Here is a 21727-nt window from a genome sequence, read left to right on the forward strand (position 1 = left end):
GACCATGACGACAACGCCGGAGAAGCCGAAGGATCGGAAGACCGCTGGTGTGAAGAGTGGTGGTGTCCCTCGGAAGAGGCTGTCAAGCGGCGGTAACTCAGGACAGTTAAGCAGGCCTGGTGAGTGACTGGGTTCAGGGGACGGGAGCGAGGAGGAGGGAAGAGGGTGCAGAACGGGTGGGCGCGGGTGGGTTTAAAAGGAACGGGTTCTATTGTCTACCACGGTTTCTGCTGCATTTCCCATCACGTAGTCCCTGACCCACCTTAGAGTCCTCTGCTGCATGTTTGGTCTCACCGGTTCCGACACCATTTCTCCTCACATAATTCCTGACCCTGTCTAACCCGGAGATAGTCCTCCCGTGCATGGATTTTGTTTGCATATCAGAAACGCGGTTAGTTTAAGGAAAAACCCGCGTGGCCACCATGTTTTGAACATACGACACGAAGAATAGTGCCTTCAATATTTTTTTTCTTTATTTGCTTCTTTGGTCTTCATTTTATACCACTGGTGCGGTATAGGGTAGCCTAAACTCCAGACATAGCCAGAAGCTCACATCACTCATGGCCTCTCTTTTCCTCTCTTTCTGAGTCTCCGGGAGGAACCAACCACGGCGGAAGACTCCAGACTAACCCCGTTGAGCACCAGCTCAGAAGAAGACGAGGAAGTACGGGAACAAGCCCCTACCATCACCAGCAGAGAAGAAATCCCATCTGGGCAAACAGAGACTCTCCCAGTGGTGAAATCGAAAACATTACTTTCTGAAACAAAAATAAACACCCTTGGAAAATATATCCAGCCTCTGCGTCTGCATATCCGACCCTCCCTCCCACAAGTGGTGTCAGAAGTGGGATCAAGGAGAGACATGGAGGCTGCATTAGCTAAGATGGCTGAAAACCAGGAGCATCTGGAAAAGTAATGGAGAGATTCCTGACAGTAGTGGAAGAAGATCGAGGGAAAATTCAACAAGTCCTTTCCGGGCAAAGCCAGTCACATGGAGCCGCCATGGATAAAATCACCGAAGTACTAGGCAACCAGAGAGGACCTACTACCCTTCCATCTATGGTGCTTCAACGATATGTGAGCGGAGAGGATCCTGATTTTGTCTTCAATAATTTCGAGCGGATAGCCACGGCTGCCGCATGGCCCGCAGACAAGTGGGGTCAATATCTAGGGTCTCTACTTCCAGGTGATTTACAAGCTGCGTATCAAGCGGCTACTATTCAAGGAACTGTCCCGTACGCAGATATTAAACAATGCATAATGGAACGGTTAGGAATAGATGACGAATCATATCGCATAAAACTACGACAAATCAAGAAAGGCCCACAAGAACCCCTCGAGCCCTATATTTTAGAGTGAAGGACATGACAGATCGATAGTTGAAGCACGCCACCACTGATAAGGACGGTATAATGGCTAAAATCTATCTAGAGCAATATCTATCCTCTCTTCACCCACCCATACAAAGATGGGTACGCCAACAGGCCCATCTCACTCTAGAAACGGCGGTGGAGATTGCCAGCGCATATAGTCGAGCACAAGAGATACAAAGAGACAGGTATGACCCATCATGGAAACCAGGAGGAAGCGGTACCCATAAAGCCCCAAGACCTCCAGTGGTAAAAAAAACCCGAACCCGTCACCATTATCCCCGGAACACCCATGGTACGTCCATCAATTCCCGGGCCACAATGTTTTCACTACGGGGGACCGGGTCATATAGCCAGGTTTTGTCCCCAAAAAGAAGAACCCATGGAGATCGGTGTAGCACGCAACTACTATTGTTCTCAATCAGCGAAAACAGCTACTTCCTATCATTGCCCGGTTATGGTGAATGGACAATCAGCTATGGCCCTGTTTTTGGCCCATAGTCACTTATTAGGCGGTCACTTTGGATCCGACAAAAACTGAAAAACAGATTACTGAACGATTCTATTGGCCTGGTATATACCAACAGATCAGAAGGTACTGTAGAGAATGTCCTGTGTGCCAGAAGAACAGTAGGTATAGACCCCCTCCAGTTCCCTTACGACCGCTGCCTATTATAGACGAGCCTTTTTCAAGAGTGGGAATGGACATAATAGGCCCTCTACTGCCTTCCCGAAGCGGGTGTCGCTACGTGCTTGTCATTGTGGACTACGCCACCCGATTTCCTGAGGCCATAGCCTTGCGAAGGCCGGATGCCACCAATATTGCTAAAGCCATGATTAATGTATTTTCCCGAGTAGAGTTTCCCAACGAGATCCTAACGGATCAAGGGACGCCTTTTGTGTCAAAAGTTACGAGACAGGTGTGTGCTCAGCTAGGGGTCAGCCAAATTAGAATGGCGGCCTACCATCCCGAGACCGATGGATTGGTCGAGCGTTACAACGCTACTCTTAAGACCACCCTAAAAAAATTATTTGATCTGTAAACAAGGAAATGGGAAGACATGCTGCCCTTAGCCTTTTTTGCCATACGATGCAAAGAGCAAAAGAGCACCGGTTATTCCCCATTCAAATTGTTGCATGGACGTCAGCCTAGAACCCTGCTGGAAATGGCCCAAGAGCAATGGGAAAATGAACCAGACAACACCCGGCCTCTGGCGGATTATGTGTCCGCTTTAAAAATACACCTAGGGCAGATCCGTACCATCGTCAGGAACAATCTAGAAGAGGCCCAAAGGACAATATGATAAACGGGCAAAGGAAAGGTCCTTTAACGTAGGAGACTGTACTATTAATGATGCCTTCTTCAGACCACAAATTGCTAGGTCAATGGCAGGGACCTTATACGGTGACAGAAAAGGTGACCCCTGTCAAGTATGGTATAGAGATAGATCCAACTCGGGAATATCACAGATTTTTCACATCAAATTACTGAAAAAATGGGAGGGACCTCTGCCCATAGGAATCAGCACCGCAGAACAAAACCCGCTGTTTAACCAGTGTATAGAGCCGGCACTACCCCTAGAGCTAAGGCGGGAACTCATTCAAGTCCTTCTTCCCCTACAGAGCGACTTCTCCTTAACTCCAGGGAGAACAACCTTGGTTGAACATGCCATTAAGACACCTCCAGGGAAAAGGTACGCCTTAGGCCTTATAGAGTGCCAGAAGCCAGGCGAAAGACCATTAGGGAAGAGGTCCAAAAGATGATACAAATGGACATTATTGAGCCCTCCATCAGTGAATGGAATTCCCCGACTGTCTTGGTACCGAAGCCAGATGGTTCGGTACGTTTCTGTATAGACTTTAGAGAGGTGAACAAAATATCTGAATTCGACACCTATCCTCTCCCACGAGTGGATGAAATGGTCAAAAGGATAGGACGAGCCAAGTACATCAGTACCCTTGACCTCTGCAAAGGGTATTGGCAGATACCATTACGGCCCCAAGATAAAGAAAAGACGGCGTTTTTCACTCCCGATGGCCTCTTCCAATTCAAGGTGTTACCTTTCTGGTTACATGGGGCACCTGCTACATTCCAAAGGGCTATGAACCTCATCTTACGACCCCATGAAAACTATGCGGGGGCATACATTGATGACATAGTCATCTACAGCGATTCTTGGACACAACACAAGACCCATCTAAAACAGGTGATGCAAGCTTTAGGATCCCAGGGTCTCAAAATCAACCCTGCCAAAAGCCATCTGGCAGCTCAAACAGTGAAGTATTTAGGCTATTTATTGGGAGAAGGTGTCATTAGACCACAAGATTCGAAGGTGACAGCCATCTCCCAGGTTCCCTTACCCTTGACGAAGAAGGATCTAGGGGCCTTTTTGGGTTTACTTGGTTATTACAGACGTTCAATACCCAATTTTTCTCAAATAGCAGCTCCCCTAACAGATCTGTTACAAAAAAACGTAAACACAGAACTCCAATTGAAGACTCCTTCCCCTGAGGTACTACAGGCTTTCGAGACTTTGAAAGGGTCCCTCACATCCGAGACAGTACTAGGCAGTCCTGATTATTCCCTACCGTTTGTCTTACAAACCGATGCATCAGATCAGGGGTTGGGAGCCATATTATCCCAGGTATCTGCACAAGGGACGTAAAGACCCCTCATATACATCAGCAGAAAGCTCTTTCCAAGAGAACGCAATTATGCGGTAATCGAAAAAGAGGCCCTTGCTATAAAATGGGCCATAGAGACTCTCAGATATTACCTAAAAGGAAGGGAGTTTACCCTATATACTGATCATGCCCCCTTAGAATGGTTGTCCAGACACAAGGGTAATAACAAGAGGGTGATGAGGTGGTTCCTGGCTTTGCAGCCCTACAGGTTCCAAACTAAACACCGCAAAGGGACAGACCAAGGAAACGTGGACTTTCTATCAAGATATTCCCAAGAACACACCCCTAGTAGTAGGACAGCAAGAGAAAGGAGATGTAAGGGGGTAGACCCGGGGACCCGATTCATTGTCCCCACTGTACCTATGGAAACGCCCGCCAGACTCCATGTATACCAGTCTCCACGGTCGGGGAAAACACTGCGTCAGCCAGCAACACACATCTCTCATGTTTTCCTACGGCAGGACAAGAAACCGGAAGGAGGAGGGGCTAACCCCGGAACCATAGGCTCTACACGACTGAAAAGACAGCCCGCCCAGGAAGAGAGGTCAACGACCAGGAAGAGAACCGGAAGCGAGGAGAGGAGGAGAAACGCCGAGGAAGACGCCAGACGGGACTTGGAAGAAGACGCCGGGCAGGACCAGGACGACGCTGCCGGAGAAGCCGAAGGATCGGAAGACCGCTGGTGTGAAGAGTGGTGGTGTCCCTCGGAGGAGGTTGTCAAGCAGCCGTAACGGCAGGCCTGGTGAGTAACCGGGTTCAGGGGGCGGGAGCGAGGAGGAGGGAGGAGGGTGCAGAATGGATGGGAGCTGGTGGGTTTAAAAGGAACGGGTTCTATTGTCTACCAGGTTTCCTGCTGCATTTCCCATCACGTAGTCCCTGACCTACCTTAGAGTCCTTTGCTGCATGTTTGGTCTCACCGGTTCAGACACCATTTCTCCTCACATAATTCCTGACCCTGTCTAACCCGGAGATATTCCTTCCGTGCATGGACTTTGTTTGCATATCAGAAACGCGGTTAGTTTAAGGAAAACCCCGCGTGGCCACCACGTTTTGAAAATGCGACACGGAGAGTAGTGCCTTCAATATTTTTTTTCTTTATTTGTTTCTTTGGTCTTCATTTTATACCACTGGTGCAGTGAAGGGTAGCCTAAACTCCAGACATAGCCAGAAGCTCACATCAATCATGGCCTCTCTTTTCCTCTCTTTCTGAGTCTCCGGGAGGAACCAACCACGGCGGAAGACTCCAGACTAACACCGTTGAGCACCAGCTCAGAAGAAGACGAGGAAGTATGGGAACAAGCCCCTACCATCACCAGCAGAGAAGAAATCCCATCTGGCCAAACAGAGACTCTACCAGTGGTGAAATCGAAAACATTACTTTCTGAAACAAAAATAAACACCCTTGGAAAATATATCCAGCCTCCGCGTCTGCATATCCGACCCTCCCTCCCACAGTGCTTTAAAGGACTGTCCTGCCAAATCCAGGAAGCTGTGTCACTGTACGTCTGAGGCAAACACCGAGTGATGTCACAAATAGAAGATGAGGTCATACATACACACGCACACACCCATAGACACAGGTGTGATTCTTTTACATTTGTGATTCTTTTGTACCTACACATACACACACACACACACACACACACAGATGATTAAGTTTGGAGCCTGTGCCTTATAAGCCCCACCCCACCCCAGCCTGTGTCCTCATTGACCTTCTGTGGGATTAAGGTCTGAGGCTCACACTGAGTGATGTTACAGAAAATGAGATTACACACACACCTGTGATTGTTTTACATACACACACACGTGGTTCTTTTATACACACACATACATATACATATAATACACGGAGACACATTCAAACACATACACACAGGTGATTATGTTTGCATCGTTCTCTTCACAAGCACCAATCCAACTCCTGAGGCTGAACCCTCCTTGTCTTTATGTGGGATTGATGTATGAGGCTTACACTGAGCGATGCCACAGAAGATGATCACACACACACACGTGATTGGGTTTGCAGTCTGTGGCTTACAAGCTCCCCCCCCTCCCAGCCTGTTTACTCACTGGCCTCCTGCGATATTGAGGTCTGAGGCTCACACTGACGGCTGTCCCGCGTCCCTCGACCCCTCCTGAGCAGTAACGCACCCTCATCGCGCCAGGCTGAGGTCTGTTTATGAGGCGGCAGCAGCTGTTTCGTAAGAGGGGCTAAAGAAGCACGTATGCTGTTGAGTGAAAGCACCTTCATATCTGCGAGACCCTATATTGAAAATTACAGACGGGACCGTAAATTACACGTCTCTTCCGAGGCTCAAATCGAAAATTGCTTTGTAGTGGCCCCAACGCCCACCCGCTCGAGAAGTGGAAGGAATGTTTCTTGTGTTTTTTAGAAATTTTGTTTCCCACAAAATGCATCCTCGTGCCTCAAAAGCAAATTCCGCAAATTTCCTGCACTCCAATCTATTATATGTCGGCATCTGCACATATATCCCCCAGAAGTGAGCCAGCCTGGTCAAAAACCCACCACCCACTTGCAACAGAGGTCCAACCATGCACAGAAAAATTTCATTCATTTCACAAGTGCACGTGTTCCAACTGGTACTTTATCTCTGACTGAGCAGCAGATAGTGTGTTAATAAACGTAAGAACCATGTTACCTTCTTGAGCTATAACAAAGACGAGTGCCTGTGAGCGGACAGCGACACCATCACCCCCTATTTGATGTACTCAGTCAAGAGCTTGCAGTTTTCATCTCAACTAGAAGAGTGTGAGAGAAAACGGTTCCATCACAGCAATTCTGTCCTCATAATTTAGACAGGCGGTCTGATGTTGAATACTCATGAAGAATTCTACAAACTAAGGTAAGTCATCGTGCTGACAGCTATTTTGAAATATTGCCTGCGATCTCAGGAGAAGCTTCTGACTTTTAAAGGAATTCTCCAACAGGCTTCAGAGCTCAAAATAATTATAACCATTGCTATTATGTTTAGCTCTTCATTTAGCACTTACAAGAGTATGCAGCTAAATTCTAAGGAGACATGCGGCAGTAAAGTATAGCAAATGAAATTCACCATGAGTAGTGCGACAATCACAGCAGAGGCGGCTCTAGGTTCATGTCGGCCCTGGGCAGGGAGCGAATGTAGGGGGCCCCGGACGAGGGAGTCCAGGCGGGGCGTAGCCCCCCAGAGCTCAGGAACTAGGAGGAACGCAGGCGCGGAGGACAGTGAAGAGGGGGGCACCGGGGTCAGGGTGTTTGAAAGTGGAACAGAGCCGGAAGCCGCCAAATCTCAGCATGTGTCCACTACGCAAATATGTATCCATCCTCAGAGGATTATTATATTGAGGACATATATTGGGGTGGAGGCCCCTAGGATTTGGTGGCCCTGTGCCTCCTTGCCCACAACATGTGTAGGTGTCCCCTGGACAACGTACGGCAATGGGCAAAGCTGGAATGCTCCCGTTAGCCTCTGTCCTGCCACTCATTCCTCATACATCCTCCCAGCAGAGGGCGCTGCAGCATGAGAATTCATGAGGCAAAAGGCTTCATCAAATGCTTCGTGGATCAACAGTGCAACCAAACAACGAGAAGAGAAGTTTATAATAACTGACCCGAGAGCTCCAAAGCAAGGGGTCCTAGGAAGAAAACACCGGTCCGCTCCATATGCAGCATAATAAGCGAAGTATTTGGAAACGTCACTGAGCTACGGCACTTAGGATGCACAAAGCATGTCTATCAGTATCTGGAAATGGAATGCATTCTTTTTTTATTTTTATTTTTTTAAAGTTTTTTATTGAAGAGAAACAAGAGGAGACATTACACTTAGCAGGTGTCACACTAAGAGTACATAACAGTATTAGGCAGGTGAATAAGTAGATATAGTAAATCAATATACAGGAGTATGCGATGTCGACACAAAAAAGAATATACGAAAAAGGAGAAACAGTATGGTCGATCACGTAGATAAGCTACAGACCGCAGGACCCATCCACCCACCGTTCAGGATAATGAAAACGCTAGTAGACACCGGGAAAAGTGAGAAAGCTAGATTCAGGATAAACTATCAACCTCTCGTAAAAGGGGGAAGAAAAGAAAAAGGGCCCTAGAACTAAGGAAGACAAAATAAAAATAAAACTCCCCGAACCCCCCACCCTGCACCCCTGCAATGGCTACGGCCCAACCCCACTAGCAGCGTGCCTGTCGCCCAGAACTACCCTAAAAGAATTAAAACAGTGGAGGGGGAGAATCAAACAGGCCCCCAGTCTCCCATGACCCCCGCCGGAAGCAAACCCCCCCTTAGTTATTGACAAAACAGTATTAAGCAACAATTACTAACCAACCGGGGGAGTTTGAGAAATTCACCAGACTCCCACATCATTATAGATATAAACCCCGTGTCAAATGAAAATAGTTCGTGGAACCCAGACAGTCAAATTCAACCTTGTCCACTCTGACTTTTCGTGCGAGCCCTCTTCACTCGAACCGCCAACTCAATAGGAGAATCGAAGCGTCCAATAAAGTCAAAGGCAATTTGGTAGGTATGAAGCCAAGACAGCAGTACACGAATACCACAAATCGAACGGAGAGAACTGTCCATCAAAGATAAGTCACAAGAACGTGGTTGCGCCGACAGGGAGGAAAAGGACGATGAATCATTCCGATAGTCTCTGAAAAAGTTTGAATGTCTTAGAAGATCATCTTTGTCCATCTTGGGCGGTATAAGCATTAAGCATACTGAGCTTACGACGGGCACAGGCTCGCTAGTTGTTGTTTGGTAGCGGACAAAAAGCACCAAATCTGGCTCCTGCACGGGGACCTCAGTCACAGACATACATTGCTCCGCGGGTGACACAGCCGGATGGAATGCATTCTTAACTCTGGGCCAGTGTTCGAATTTACCCAGAATTCCCATAAATTGGAAAGAGAAAGTGGAAGGCGTAGAGTGAGTCTGATGGTGATCGTGTGTATTAAGAAATTGGCAACACGGATTAATCCAATAGTACATCTGTTCTGATGTACAACAGACATAATTTTTTCTTTTTTTGTAAAAGACATAATTTATTTTTAAAGTATAAACTAGGGTTAATGCTCCTGCTGCAGATCCAGTCACAGCCTGCGGGGGTATTTTGTAGCGGGTGGTGGGGTTTTGGCAGGAGGGTGTTGCGCGGGGGTGAGGGCCGGGGTGGGGTAGTTTTAAAATAAAATAAAAAATCTTACCTGACAAGGTCCGCGCCGCCTCGGGTCTGTTCTGGCGCCCATAGGAACAGCTGCATCACTTCTGGCAAGTGGCAAACACCTCTCAGCCAATCCTGGCGCTGCTGGCAGCACCAAGATTGGCTGAGGGCACGGTTACTACTCGCCCGCCTGCCCATTAGGAGAGCAAGGTTTCAGCATTTGCTCAACCCTCGCTCTCCTAATGGGCATGAGCCAGCAGAGCAGACTCTAGTGCGCATGAGTGAGCACAGCGCAAACATTCGCCCTCCGTCCCCACTCATGCGCACTTGTGGTGCTGCCTGCCCCTGGGCTGACAATCATGTCAGTCAACATGACGCCGGTCCGCCCACCACCTGACTCTGAAGGGGTGGGCGGTCCGACGTCATGCTGACTGACATGATTGTCTCTTCTCCCTCTGTGTCTCTGAACTTAAGTAAACTGAGAGTTTACTTAAGTTCAGAGACGCCGAGTGAGCAGCAGGGGCTACGCCCCAATGGACGCACCGCCCCTGAGTGTAAGCAATCTTCCTCCCAGCCGCCACGCCGTTCACCACCCGTGCGAGCTTTGACAGTCGGCAACCGACTAGCTGACCTGACCTGGACCTGAGCTGGAAACTGACTCACTCCTGGTAGATGTCTGCGTCGGCGGTGTCCTAACTCTAGCTCCGGACGCCCAGCGATTTTCTCTCCGCTCTGAGCAGCTGTAGAAGAGTAAAAACCTGAGCCTGGATCTCTATTTCACTACGTTTTTCCTGCTACACGGGGGCCACCACAAACAAGGGACAGACCGCTGCTACCATCACCGATTTGGCCCGCGAGTACCTCAGGCTGTTGGGAAGCGGTAACAGTGCCGGCGAGGAGGTGCCTGAGGCAACGCACTGGAGAAAGCAAGGAAGAGAGCGCAGTATGACTATCCGGGGGCAGAAGACATACAAGCTGAAAACAACAGCAAATCAAGAGGAAACAGAGAAATGGCAGAGAAAATGGACCCTTCTCCCAAAGGTAAACAGGATGTAGGGAACAGTAAAAAAAATGTGGGGAGGCCCGGGGGAGTAAATTTGATAAAAGAAAATGCAGTGGGAGGAGCAGGGCGCTCACCATCTATCGACCAAACATTTCCCGGTCCTCAAGTTGCCGTCCTTATCTACCTCCACCTCTACTGATTCAAGGTCACCAGCTGGGGACAACTCTGATAACACTTATAATCCAAAGTTACCTAGCCAGATGAATTCAGAGCAAGGGGCCATACCATTGAATGACCCAATCTTGTGGGTAGTTATAGGTGATACTGGTGAGGGGGTCATCGCGAGTAAGGCTCCGGAACCTATTACTTGTACCCATTATATAGCCACGGCAGTCTTTGACAACGAAGGTGCAGAAAGGATTTCCCGGGAGGACAAAGGGGGTGAGTTTTGTAGCCCCAGACCTATGGACTCGCAGACCCCAGACTTAGTGGTTGAGAACTTTTTCTCTGTGTCAGATGGGTCTATGTCTGGAACAGGAAATGAATCCATCAGTTCTATGGAAAGTAGAAAATCATAAGAAAAAGAATTCGACCCCACAACTAGAACCCCCCCCCCCAAAAAAGGCTAGGAGCAAAAGACATAGCCAACTGAAGTGGGACTACTCAGATTCACATGGGCCACTGCCTTTGGGGCCTCCATTCTTCAATCTGAGGTGAGCCCACAACTAACCATCGGAAATCTGACTGAGCCCTCTCTGACTCAAACAGTTCCAGGAAGAAGCAAGATCAGATAGTCTTGCTACCAAGGGAGCGTCCAAAAAACTTCAAGGCAGTATCAGAAAATTAAATAAGATCTGCACTGATATTGACGATTGGGTCTCAATGGTCGAAGCACAGACTGAGACCCCAGAAACAGAAGTATCTCAAGTAAAGGAACAAGGAGCTTCCCACAAATCCGGTCTCACTGACTTAATGTCTAAGCTAGAGGAGCAAGAAAATAGGTTACGGAGAAATAATTTGAGGCTGTTGGGGATACCTGAAGAGGTTGAGGGTGAGGACCCCCGAGGATACATCGTCAAATTACTCCGGGCCGCCTTTCCATCATAAACTGGCTGGAACTGAGACCTGGAGGTCCAAAGGGCACATCGCTTTCCTTTCAATCTGAAAGGGAGACGAGATGGTAACAACTTTGGAAATGAGAACCCTAGGGTATTTTTAGTTTTTTGGGGGGAATTTTCTTTTGAGACAACTGGTATATGACCAGGCTAGGCCTAATTCCCAGAAAGAAGTTGACGGAATACCATTTTTCTCTAAACCAGACTTCTGCCATGCAATAGTCGAGCGCAGATGGCGATTGCGCCAACTGATAACTCCTCTACAGCAACAAGGGGCCCAAGTATATCTAATGAACCCAGAAAGCTTGAAAGTGATATTCAAAGGCTTGACCCGAGTTTTCCTATCTGAAATTAAAGGTGGGGAGATAAAAGACTCTGATACAGCTTACTTGAACTAATGTGATGGGGGACATAATGGTTATCTTTCACTAAAGACTTTTTCTTTCTTTTCTTTTTTCCCTTTCTCTTATGATTATTTTTCATTGGGAGGTCAGACTAGCCTAAGTAGGCTGGCGACTGGGGACTCACACTTGTTCACCATCACTCAGGGATTCCCTGACTGCTTTTTCATGGGAGGGGTGGGGGTAGGGAAGGGTGGTCCGCAATGAACGCAGTGGGACAAAAAGCTAAAATGTTGGTTTTGTTTACAAATTTTGGGTAGATACCTTAGGGCATTTACAGCAGGAGAACGGGACGTGGGGGGAGGAGGGAGGGTGTGGGTTGGGCTGGGGGTGTGTGCGGGGAGAGATTGGGCCGGGGGGGAGGAGAGGTAATTACGCACAGTTTAATCAAAGGGAGAAACAATCAAAAAAAAAAAGAAAAAACAGGAAAAATGGGCTGTGGTCCCTGATAACCATACGGGGTTACATTTAAATTCGGATAATGAATACACCAAACAAACTTAGAATTATCTCGATAAATATTTGTGGCCTGAACGACCCTTTGAAAAGACAAAAAACTGCTCAGGCTCTATGATGGGGGCGGACATTGTGTGCCTCCAGGAGACTCATATCGAAGGGGGCCAGAAATATTTGTTGAATTCTTTAGGATATAAAATTGTCTGGGCAACTTCGTAAGGTGCTCGGCCTAAGGGAGTTGGGATCTTGGTACGGAATACATTACCACTAGTAGTTAACCAGGTAAAATCTGACTCTTTAGGGAGATGAGTGATTGTAGGGTGTTCTCTCCCCTCTAATCTTACTTTTACGATCTGCTCTATTTATGCAAGTAATTTAGATGATCCAGGGGTGCTCAATGGCATAAATGAAGAGTTAGCACACTGCCCGCTGCCGGTAATATTATGTGGGGACCTAAATTTAAATTTGCCTAGTACCTGAGAGTCTGATAAATCCTGGAGCTTCAGAGGAAGGAAACCTTAAGTTTTCCAGGCAGTGCTCAACCTGATAAACACTCACGGGTTGAAAAATGTTTGGGCCCACCCAAAAACTGATGAAAATGGCCCCTCATTCATCGTTAGCAAGGCATGATTATTTTTTTGTCTCATCTTCACTAATCCATTATTGTTGCATTGATTCTGTCCCCCGACTATAGTTGAACCATAACCCACTCATTTTAAATCTTGAGGGCTGGGTCGATAGGGGGCCGAGTTCGAACTGGACATTTAAAAAGGGACTTTTATATGACAATAGCTATCGAGAACTTATGACGGGCTGTATTTGAGAGTTTTTGGACATAAATATCGGGACAGCATCAACAATGATGGTACGGGATACATTAAAGGCAGGTATAAGGGGGAGACACTCCGATTTTCTATTAGAAGGAACAAAAAGGAGAAATTATAGGTTAATGTCTTACAAAAGCAAATGATAGAGGCGGAAACGAATTAATACAGGCGCTTCAGGAATAGAAGAGGCACAGACAATGGTATCTGTTACTAAGTCAGAGATGGGGACCGTATTAGCAAAGAAAATAGCTGCGAAGTGGGCAGCGTCACAAGAAAAACTTTATGAATGGAGCGATCTTATAAGTCATAAATTAGCCATTTCCACTAGACAACAGGTAACTGCAAATACAATCTCCTCAATTCAAATAGACACTGAAGGGATAACCACTGACCCTATAAAAATAGAGGAGGTTTTTAGGGGATTTTATGAGAAACTATATCTTGAAGAGACTGTAAGGTCTTTTGAATGCAGAGAAGTTGAGATTTGTGATTACTTAGAGACAGCACCGATAGCTGAACTCAATTGTGATAAGCATGATCTAATGGAAATTCCTCCAGCCTGGGAGATTGCAGCTGCATTAGCTAGTCTTCCAGATGGTAAAGATGGCATTCCGGTGGAATTTTATAAAGTTTTCTCGCAGCAAATAAAAGATCTTTTTACTGACGTAGTAGGCTCAAGAAAGAAAAATCACCCCTGGAGATGTCATCATACAGACCTATAACTCTTATTTATACTGATTAAAATATTTTTCAAAGTTATTGCCTCGAGAATATCCTCAAATATCGAGCCACCAGTCTCTAGTTGGCAACATGGGTTCATTCCGAAAAAGGGTAGTGCCGAGCATATCCGCCGGACCATCACTCTATTTGAGTCGCAGGGGTGACAGGAGAGCCGATCTCACTAATCCTTCTGGATGCAGAAAAAGCGTTTGATCGGGTCTCCTGGCAATTTTTATGGGCTGTCATGCGGCGGATTGGCTTTGGCCCCGGGATAGTCAAGGCACTGTATCAAAACCCTACAGCTAGAATATTAATTAATGAACACCTGTCAAAACAAATAAGGATATCACGAGGGACAAGGCAGGGGTGTCCCTGCTCCCCGTTACTTTTTGCCGTCTATATCGACCCTCTTATTAAAAGAATTGAATTGAACCCTGAAATATCAGCAGTGAGTAGGTTCGGTACTGACACCAAGGTCATGGCTTATGCCGACGACTTGGCCATAATACCACCTGAACCTAAATTGGCTATTAGGGCCTTGGAGCAAGAAGTCCAAGAATTTGGAAGGATTTCTGGATATGCCCTCAACAAAACAAAAACGCAGATTGTCGTAAATGAGAAGATAACTTGGGCGGATGACAGGATCACTAAGACAGACAAATATTTCAAACATAGTCTCCAATCTAGACCTAATAGCTGACATGAAGAAGTCACTCCGAAAAAACAATAACTTACATCTTACAATAGTAGGGAGATGTAATGTTTTAAAAAAAAAAAATTACTTAATTTTTTTAGGACAATCCGGCTAGATTTTAATAACCATATGCTCTGAATTTTCGAACACATTTTTTCCCAGTTCATTTGGGCCTTCTCTTTTAATCTACTTTCTCTACCTAGAGATAGAGGAGGGTGGGCTCTTCCCAATTTAAGACTTTATTATTGGGCTGCCGTTCTGCAAAACAGCTCCGAGCTTCTGCACTATGATGGTATTGTAAATTTTTCAGGACTGCCTTCCCCTTACTTTTTGCTTTTAGGGGTTGCCTTTGGTTTCAGCTGGAATTTAGCTACTTCAAACGGGTAAGATTTGAAACATTGATTAGTGTCTACCGGGTCTTTCTTAACATTCGTAAATCGTTTGGATTGGCTAAATTAAACTATTATACCCCATCAGAAAGTATGATAATTTACTACTAATGTTCAAAAATGCATATCTTCAACAGTGGCATCAGGCTGCCATTGCTAGACTAGGGGATTTGATCACCCCTGATGGTATTTGGCCATTTGAAGATCTGAAAACCCCCTACAAACTGAGCAACAATCAGATATTTCAGTATCACGCTATTGCTAGATATCAAACAAATAAGACGGGGGGCTTAGCAGGGTTCGCAAGGATAGGCCTCCTAGACAAATTGCACGGGTCAAACTTGCCAAGGAAAGGAAGTATATATTCTATGCTAAATGAACAACGACCGGGTGACTTAAGTAAAATAGACATAAATGGCAGTTAAAATTAAACGCTCCACCTAACACCTTCTGTGCTCTAAGTCTTGCACAAACATATCTACTGTCACCTAAATTACATGCCCAATTTTATAAAACGGGTTGTTTTTTATACATAACTCTGAGCAGGATTGCTAAATGGGCTACGGGCTCTGGAGCAACTTGCCTGAGGTGTGCGGAATATAGCGCAGACTCTTGCCCCCCCTCCTCTTTTGGGTTCACTCTTGCCTTCTCCTCCCCTTTACCCTCTGTTCCATGTCTCTGATTGTATTTTTTGTTAACACAGCCTTTGTTTTTCTTTAAATAGGATTCTTTTTTCTTTAAAAAAAATGTTAAATCTAATTTCTTTTTATTATTAATTGGCTGAATCTTGTAAATATAATATGTAATGTTAATATGTATGGACCCGGGGAGGGGGTCGGGGACTATGTCTGGTGAAGAATCAATTAACTTTGTAATCTTTTGGTAAAGCTTAAATAATAAAAAAAAAAAAGAAAACATCATAATCAGAAAAATATGATAGATGCACTTAACTTCCTGCATGAACAGCAAAGAAAGAGGATGCTTTCCGGTTATGATGGCTCTTATGGGGTCTTACAGGATGTGATGTGTACGTGTGTATCATCAGTCAGTCAGTCATAGCATTTGTAAAGCGCACTACATACCCGTGAGGGTCTCAAGGCGCTGGGGGTGGAACACTGCTACTGTTCGAAGAGCCAGGTCTTGAGGAGTCTCCTGAAGGTTAGGAGGTCTTCGGCCTGCCGTAGGCGGATGGGGAGGGTGTTCCATGTCTTGGTGGCGAGGGAAATGGGAAATGTAGTTTATTTACATAATGCAAAGTTTTCATTGGCTGCTGTGTGAGTGGCAATAAATGCAATAGGTGAAAGAGAAAGCATAATACAAAGCCTCCGGTCCTGTAATAGAATTTCAGGTGCAGGCAACGAGCCATAAGAAGTGTTTTAGGTGGTAAAATAATTATGGCACCCGTTGCCTATGTCAGAAGACTGCCATCCTCGTTAGAATGATGTGGAAAAGTGCCTTCTTTATTTTCAAAATAAAATTCAATCAAATTTGGCTACAACTTCTTTGACTGACTTGAGCTTAGCCCCCCTCAAAAGATATAGCGGTTGGGGAGTGCTCTTTCTCTTCCTTTAACCTATTACTTTGGAAGACACCATTGCAGCAATCCTAGGCCTTAAATCTAGCTTGCAGATAGAACCCTACCCCACTGATGTGTTAATTGTGGGAGTAAAAGTGATTATCCCATTGCTAAACAAATTGCTTAACGATTCCCTAACCACTGGTGTGGTTCCTTCGGCTTGGAAGTAGGCAAAAATTCTCCCCCTGCTGAAAGCTGAAAAAACCTTCAGCAGACCCCAATTTCGTTGGCCAATAAGAGGCTTCTTTCTCTGCTTCCTGCACTGTCGAAGCTACTAGAGAAATGTGTTATCCAACAGCTATCTGGAATCTAATGACCACCTGTATCCCAATCAATCGGGTTTCAGACCTAACTTGAGCACTAAAACTGCTCTCCTTGAGGAATCAGAGAATATTAAATGCACTCTAGATATAGGTGGCAAGGCTGTGCTGATGTTGTTCTATCTATCAGCAGCCTTTGATACTGTTCCACACTATATGCTTCTTCGACGTCTTCAGACCATTGGACTGGAGGGCGTAGCATTTAAATGGATGGATTTTATTCTAGGAAACAGAGATTAAGAGGTCTGGACCTCTCCTTTTTCTTCAAGTACCAAGGCATTGACAGCAGGGGTTCCATGAGGCTCTGCTTTTGTGGAAAAGTAAATTTTGCCATGTTCTGTGTCCCTACGTGTTCGCCATCCTATGTTATGTGTGCATGATTAATATGCATGTGTATCCCCCATGTTTGATTAAAGACGCAATTACAGTTGTGTCCATCTCTAGTATGCCAGTTTCCAGTTCTCGTGAAAGCTACGAGTATTAGGCCTATGTAAGGTTACGTTGCCACGTTTCTCAGTGTGCACGTTATTTCATCGAAAAGTCCCCGTTTCTAGGCCTCAAAAGGGCCCGGACACCAGATTCGTCTCCTGTCTCCTGAGCCCTCGCTGAGGAGCGATACAGCCCCCACCTGTATTCCTGACCCTTCACTTACTTCCTGCCTCACAGTGCCCGGCTCAGCCTGGCTCTGCCTGCTAGTCTGCCAAGAGTATGTTATGATTCTAGTTATCAGTCCAGCCCTCTTTCTCTGCATTCCTAAGCTACTGAATCGCATCAATAGTTTCAGTCATCGTCTAGCCTTTACGTCTCCATGTAAGAGAAATACTGTATTAATGGTCATTTAATATTCTTCAACACACACTACATGTAGAATAATGCATGCACCAGTCTTAGAGTCTGTTAGCCTTTACCCCGATAACTTTTAGTTTATATCAACATGTTCTCTAAACATCAGATACTAGATAATGTATAGGTACATGTCGCCCTGACTCTCCAGACTTCAGTCTCTGCTCCTAGCGCAGAAGTCATAGCCCCCAGCTTCTCCTAGTAACACGTCATTGTCAGTTTGCGCGCACCACTAGGTTAGAGGTCCCGGCTCCTCAGATAGCCCCCTCCATGTCTCCGCCCCATTTATGACATATTCTGTTACGTTTACATCACATGTCTATGTAAACGCCTTCTGTTACACCTACTTTCACCCTTATCTTTCGCGACTGTTACTGACCCCACCCACTGCTCCGCCTATCGTATGTATTGTAATGCAATTGTTTTAGTATATATACTTGTGCACTGTTATTAAATGTTACGCCAACACCGATCCTGCCCCCGGCAGCGCTGCCATCCTATTCCTGTGCAGGTTGTCCTGTTCCTGTCCTTATGCTGTATTAAACCTGCAAACTCCTACTACCTCGAATCTTGACTCTTATTTATTGAGCTATCTGTTATTACTATATCCAGTCAAAAATAGATCCGGTATTATTTATTTATATACCACATAATGGCGCCCGAATAGGGACTTGCCCTTTCCCCACGCGCCGGTGAAGCCACGCAAGCCCCCTGATCCTCTGCAGCCGTGACGGAACCATACCGTGCACGTGCAGATATTTCTGCTTCAAGTATCCCTCAGGCCCACGGAGGAGACGGAGGTTGCGGTCCAGCGTCCAGACGAGGCGGTGGAGGAACGCGGCGAGTCCCGACCAGAGCCCAAGCCGAGAGTCCAAGGTCCGAGGTATCCGGAGGCCCACCCGTAACAGAAGTCCGAAGTGTGTCCGTCCGGCGTCGAAGCAGTCCAGTCCAGTCCGAGGCCTTCCGTTCTTGCTGCCCGGTGAGTACCGTTGCTGGGGTAGTATCTAGACAGGGTCAATCTAATTGACTCTGGTCCGTGGGTTTGGTGGTACACAGACCCAACACGAAGCGTCCACTCCGGTGGATGCGGGTCCTGACGTGTCTCTTTATGAGACCGGTAAGTTTCGTACTGTTTCAGCAGTGCATCTAGTCTCTGTTCTAGTCAGTTCTGTTCTCGAGAAAATTCATGTATTCTGTTTCCAGTATTCCAGGTAGTATTTTGTCAGAACTGTTATTTTAAAAGTCATTCATGTATTTTAATGTCGTGGTATGAAAGTGGTGTAATTATCGTGTTCATTGTGTATTGTATTGTGTCTAGATTACAGTTCAGTCATGCCTTTGTTTTCCAAACTACGTCAGTTAAAAACAAGAAAAGGTCTGTTAGAAGAAGCAGTTCCTGTCCCGCCTAGGGACAGTCCAGGTCATTTTATGTATCAAAAGCATGGCATAAGTGCCATATTATATCTAGATTTATGGGTGGAGTACACCAAACAGTTGGAGGAAAAGTATAGATGGCCCGTATCAGGTACGTGGGATGCCGAGTGCATCATGCGAGTAGAAGAAGCATTATGGAAAAAGAAAGCCAGACAGTCACAGAAAGATGCCATCGAGTTATGGCGCAAAGAATCTCATAAAAGAACCGAAAAAGAAATCAGAAAGTCAGAATTAAGTAGAGAATCCTTAGAACGAGCCCAAGAAAGGGAACTAATCGAGATAGGTGAGCGAGTTAAAACCGAACAGTCAGACAGACAGAGGAATGCCCTCATTAAGGGTATGTATCCTCTTCTTGCCGAGGGCTTGCCAAAAGCGACCCCGGAGACATCCAGTAATTTTCCGCCACCATTAGTTCCGACCAAGCTACGTCACAAACCGACCGCAGCTGATATTTTTATCTCGTCCTATTTGGACGACACAGTCCCAGAATATGCAAATCCTGTTCCACCAGCTCCTGTAAATCCTCCTCCAGACACCGGGGCACCTTTTGCAGTACCTGCTACGGTACCCCCGGTCCAGCCCATAGTACAACTTCCCGCCACATCAGTCACTCTGCCAGCACGAAGAATGTCAGTCGACGATTCTAGTTTAGGGGCCGCAGGAGGAGGTCCTCCTGGTACCCCGCCGCCACACCAACGTGTAACGTTAGTCGAGTTACATGAACGTGCGTTACAGCGTACGCCCAAGTATAAGTCCGTTGCAGAAATCCGACGAGCTCTTACTGAATGCCGCTATGATCCAGTCACAGGCGATGATAGTACGGTTATATATTCCATACGTGTAAGACGGGTGACCGGGTATTTGGACACCCTACCGGATATGAAAGAAGATCTAGACAGAATATATCGTTTCATCCGTACAGGGGATGATCCAGAAAGTATTGGCGAAGCCATGTCTCAAAGGAAAGCTGAGATCCAGCTCATGATATTAAAGTTTCTGATTAATTGTTTAATAAGGGAACAAGATTATCCGACCAAAGATCCGGCCGAAATGAGAACACTAACAAGGTGGATTGATAATATAGCCGAGGGTAAGCACAGAACCATCAGTAGTATAGAGAGTATGTACAAGAAAATTCGTAAGGAAATAATAAGGTTACACGAGCAACGTAAAACAGCACAAGTAAGCGAGAAAGAGAATGACTCTCCTACAGAAGAGGTAGAGGACGAGAATACCGCCAGAATAGCGTATGTAGGAAAATCTAGATTTCCAGACCGCCATTTACGCCTAGAACACAAGAAAATCTTTCATCATCCAGCACCGGAACAAGGTTCTCTGGAACAAGTATTTCAAGCTACCGATCACATTTTGAAATCACGAATCGGTTATAGTGAATTAAGTACCATGCATGAACAAGAACTAGCCCGATCAGCAGTCCGATGGATTACTGATTCTACCACTTTTCCAGACGAAATAGTGGCACAAATGTTTCTAAAACTGCCCCCAGCCGAGCAGCGACTGGTGGGTATGTATATGATCCAGCACCTCATCACTCTGTATGAGGGTCAACATTCTGATCCAGGTCCGTTACATGATGTCCTGAACGAGTTACTCCAGTATAGATGGAAAGGTTTAGGTACCGATTTAGTTAGCGTCATTCTAGAACAGCGTCATAAATATAGAACGTTTTTGAACCCGCATTTTGTTCATGTCTCACCTCCAGAAAGTAAACCGTTTTACATAGATAGACAGCATCCGCTACGAGAAGTACACCCAGTCAGGACAGCAGATGGTGAAATGCAACGAGTATTTGTTTACACCCCGATTACAAAGATGGAACTCTTAGAGATGAAGAAACTAATTCCCTGTCACGACAAAGATCCAGCAGGGTTCCACCGAGAATTAAAAGACATGCTCCGTATGGGAGAATACACGTATCCAGATATTATTAAAATGCTAAAAGTCCTGTTGCCTGCGGGCATATATGAAAAACTCAAGGAAAAAGAATGGGAGGTGGGAGAGAAAAAGATCGATTGGGCAGTTCTAGAAGCTGAAGATAAGATACGAGTGCCAGGTACCGGTCTTGGAGAGAAATGTAAAGAATTACCAGAAGCTTTGAAAATAGATTTCCCACTGTCACTATACTTGACAATAGTAGTACAATCACTATGTCCTACATGTACGGAACCATTCTTTCTGACACATAATTCACCTTTGACTGGTAATACTGACATAGCAGGTAAGTCTGGAGTAGAATCAGACTGAACATTCAGGACCATGAAATTCGAAGAATAATTACCCAAATTATAAACTTCATTTTCTAGATCTAACCCTGTTCTGTGGGGAAGACCTTGCTTGTCTGGAAAACATGTACTGTTCAGAAAAGACATATCATTTGAGGATGACGTTAACGTGGACCATGCTCCACATGAACCGTTATGTGAAAATGGATAAGGAAAGAGTGGCAGAACTCCCTTCGGTGTCTGGAAAGGGGGGAGTCGACCACACACCCAACAATTAGTGGCATTGCTGGTCTGGTGTGAATAATGTAACATGCGGATAAAGGAATTATTTCGCATAGCAAGACGATAAGATAGTTCATGAGGAGGCAGATCACTAAACGTATGCTCCACTGTAGTATTAGAAGACTTATTTACATGAGAAACTGGAAAACATAAATGCAATGCATAACTCATGCAGGTAATCATAAGGCTGAGAT

Source organism: Lissotriton helveticus, chromosome 2_1 (genome assembly GCF_964261635.1).
Source record: "Lissotriton helveticus chromosome 2_1, aLisHel1.1, whole genome shotgun sequence".
Classification (NCBI taxonomy): Eukaryota; Metazoa; Chordata; class Amphibia; order Caudata; family Salamandridae; genus Lissotriton; species Lissotriton helveticus.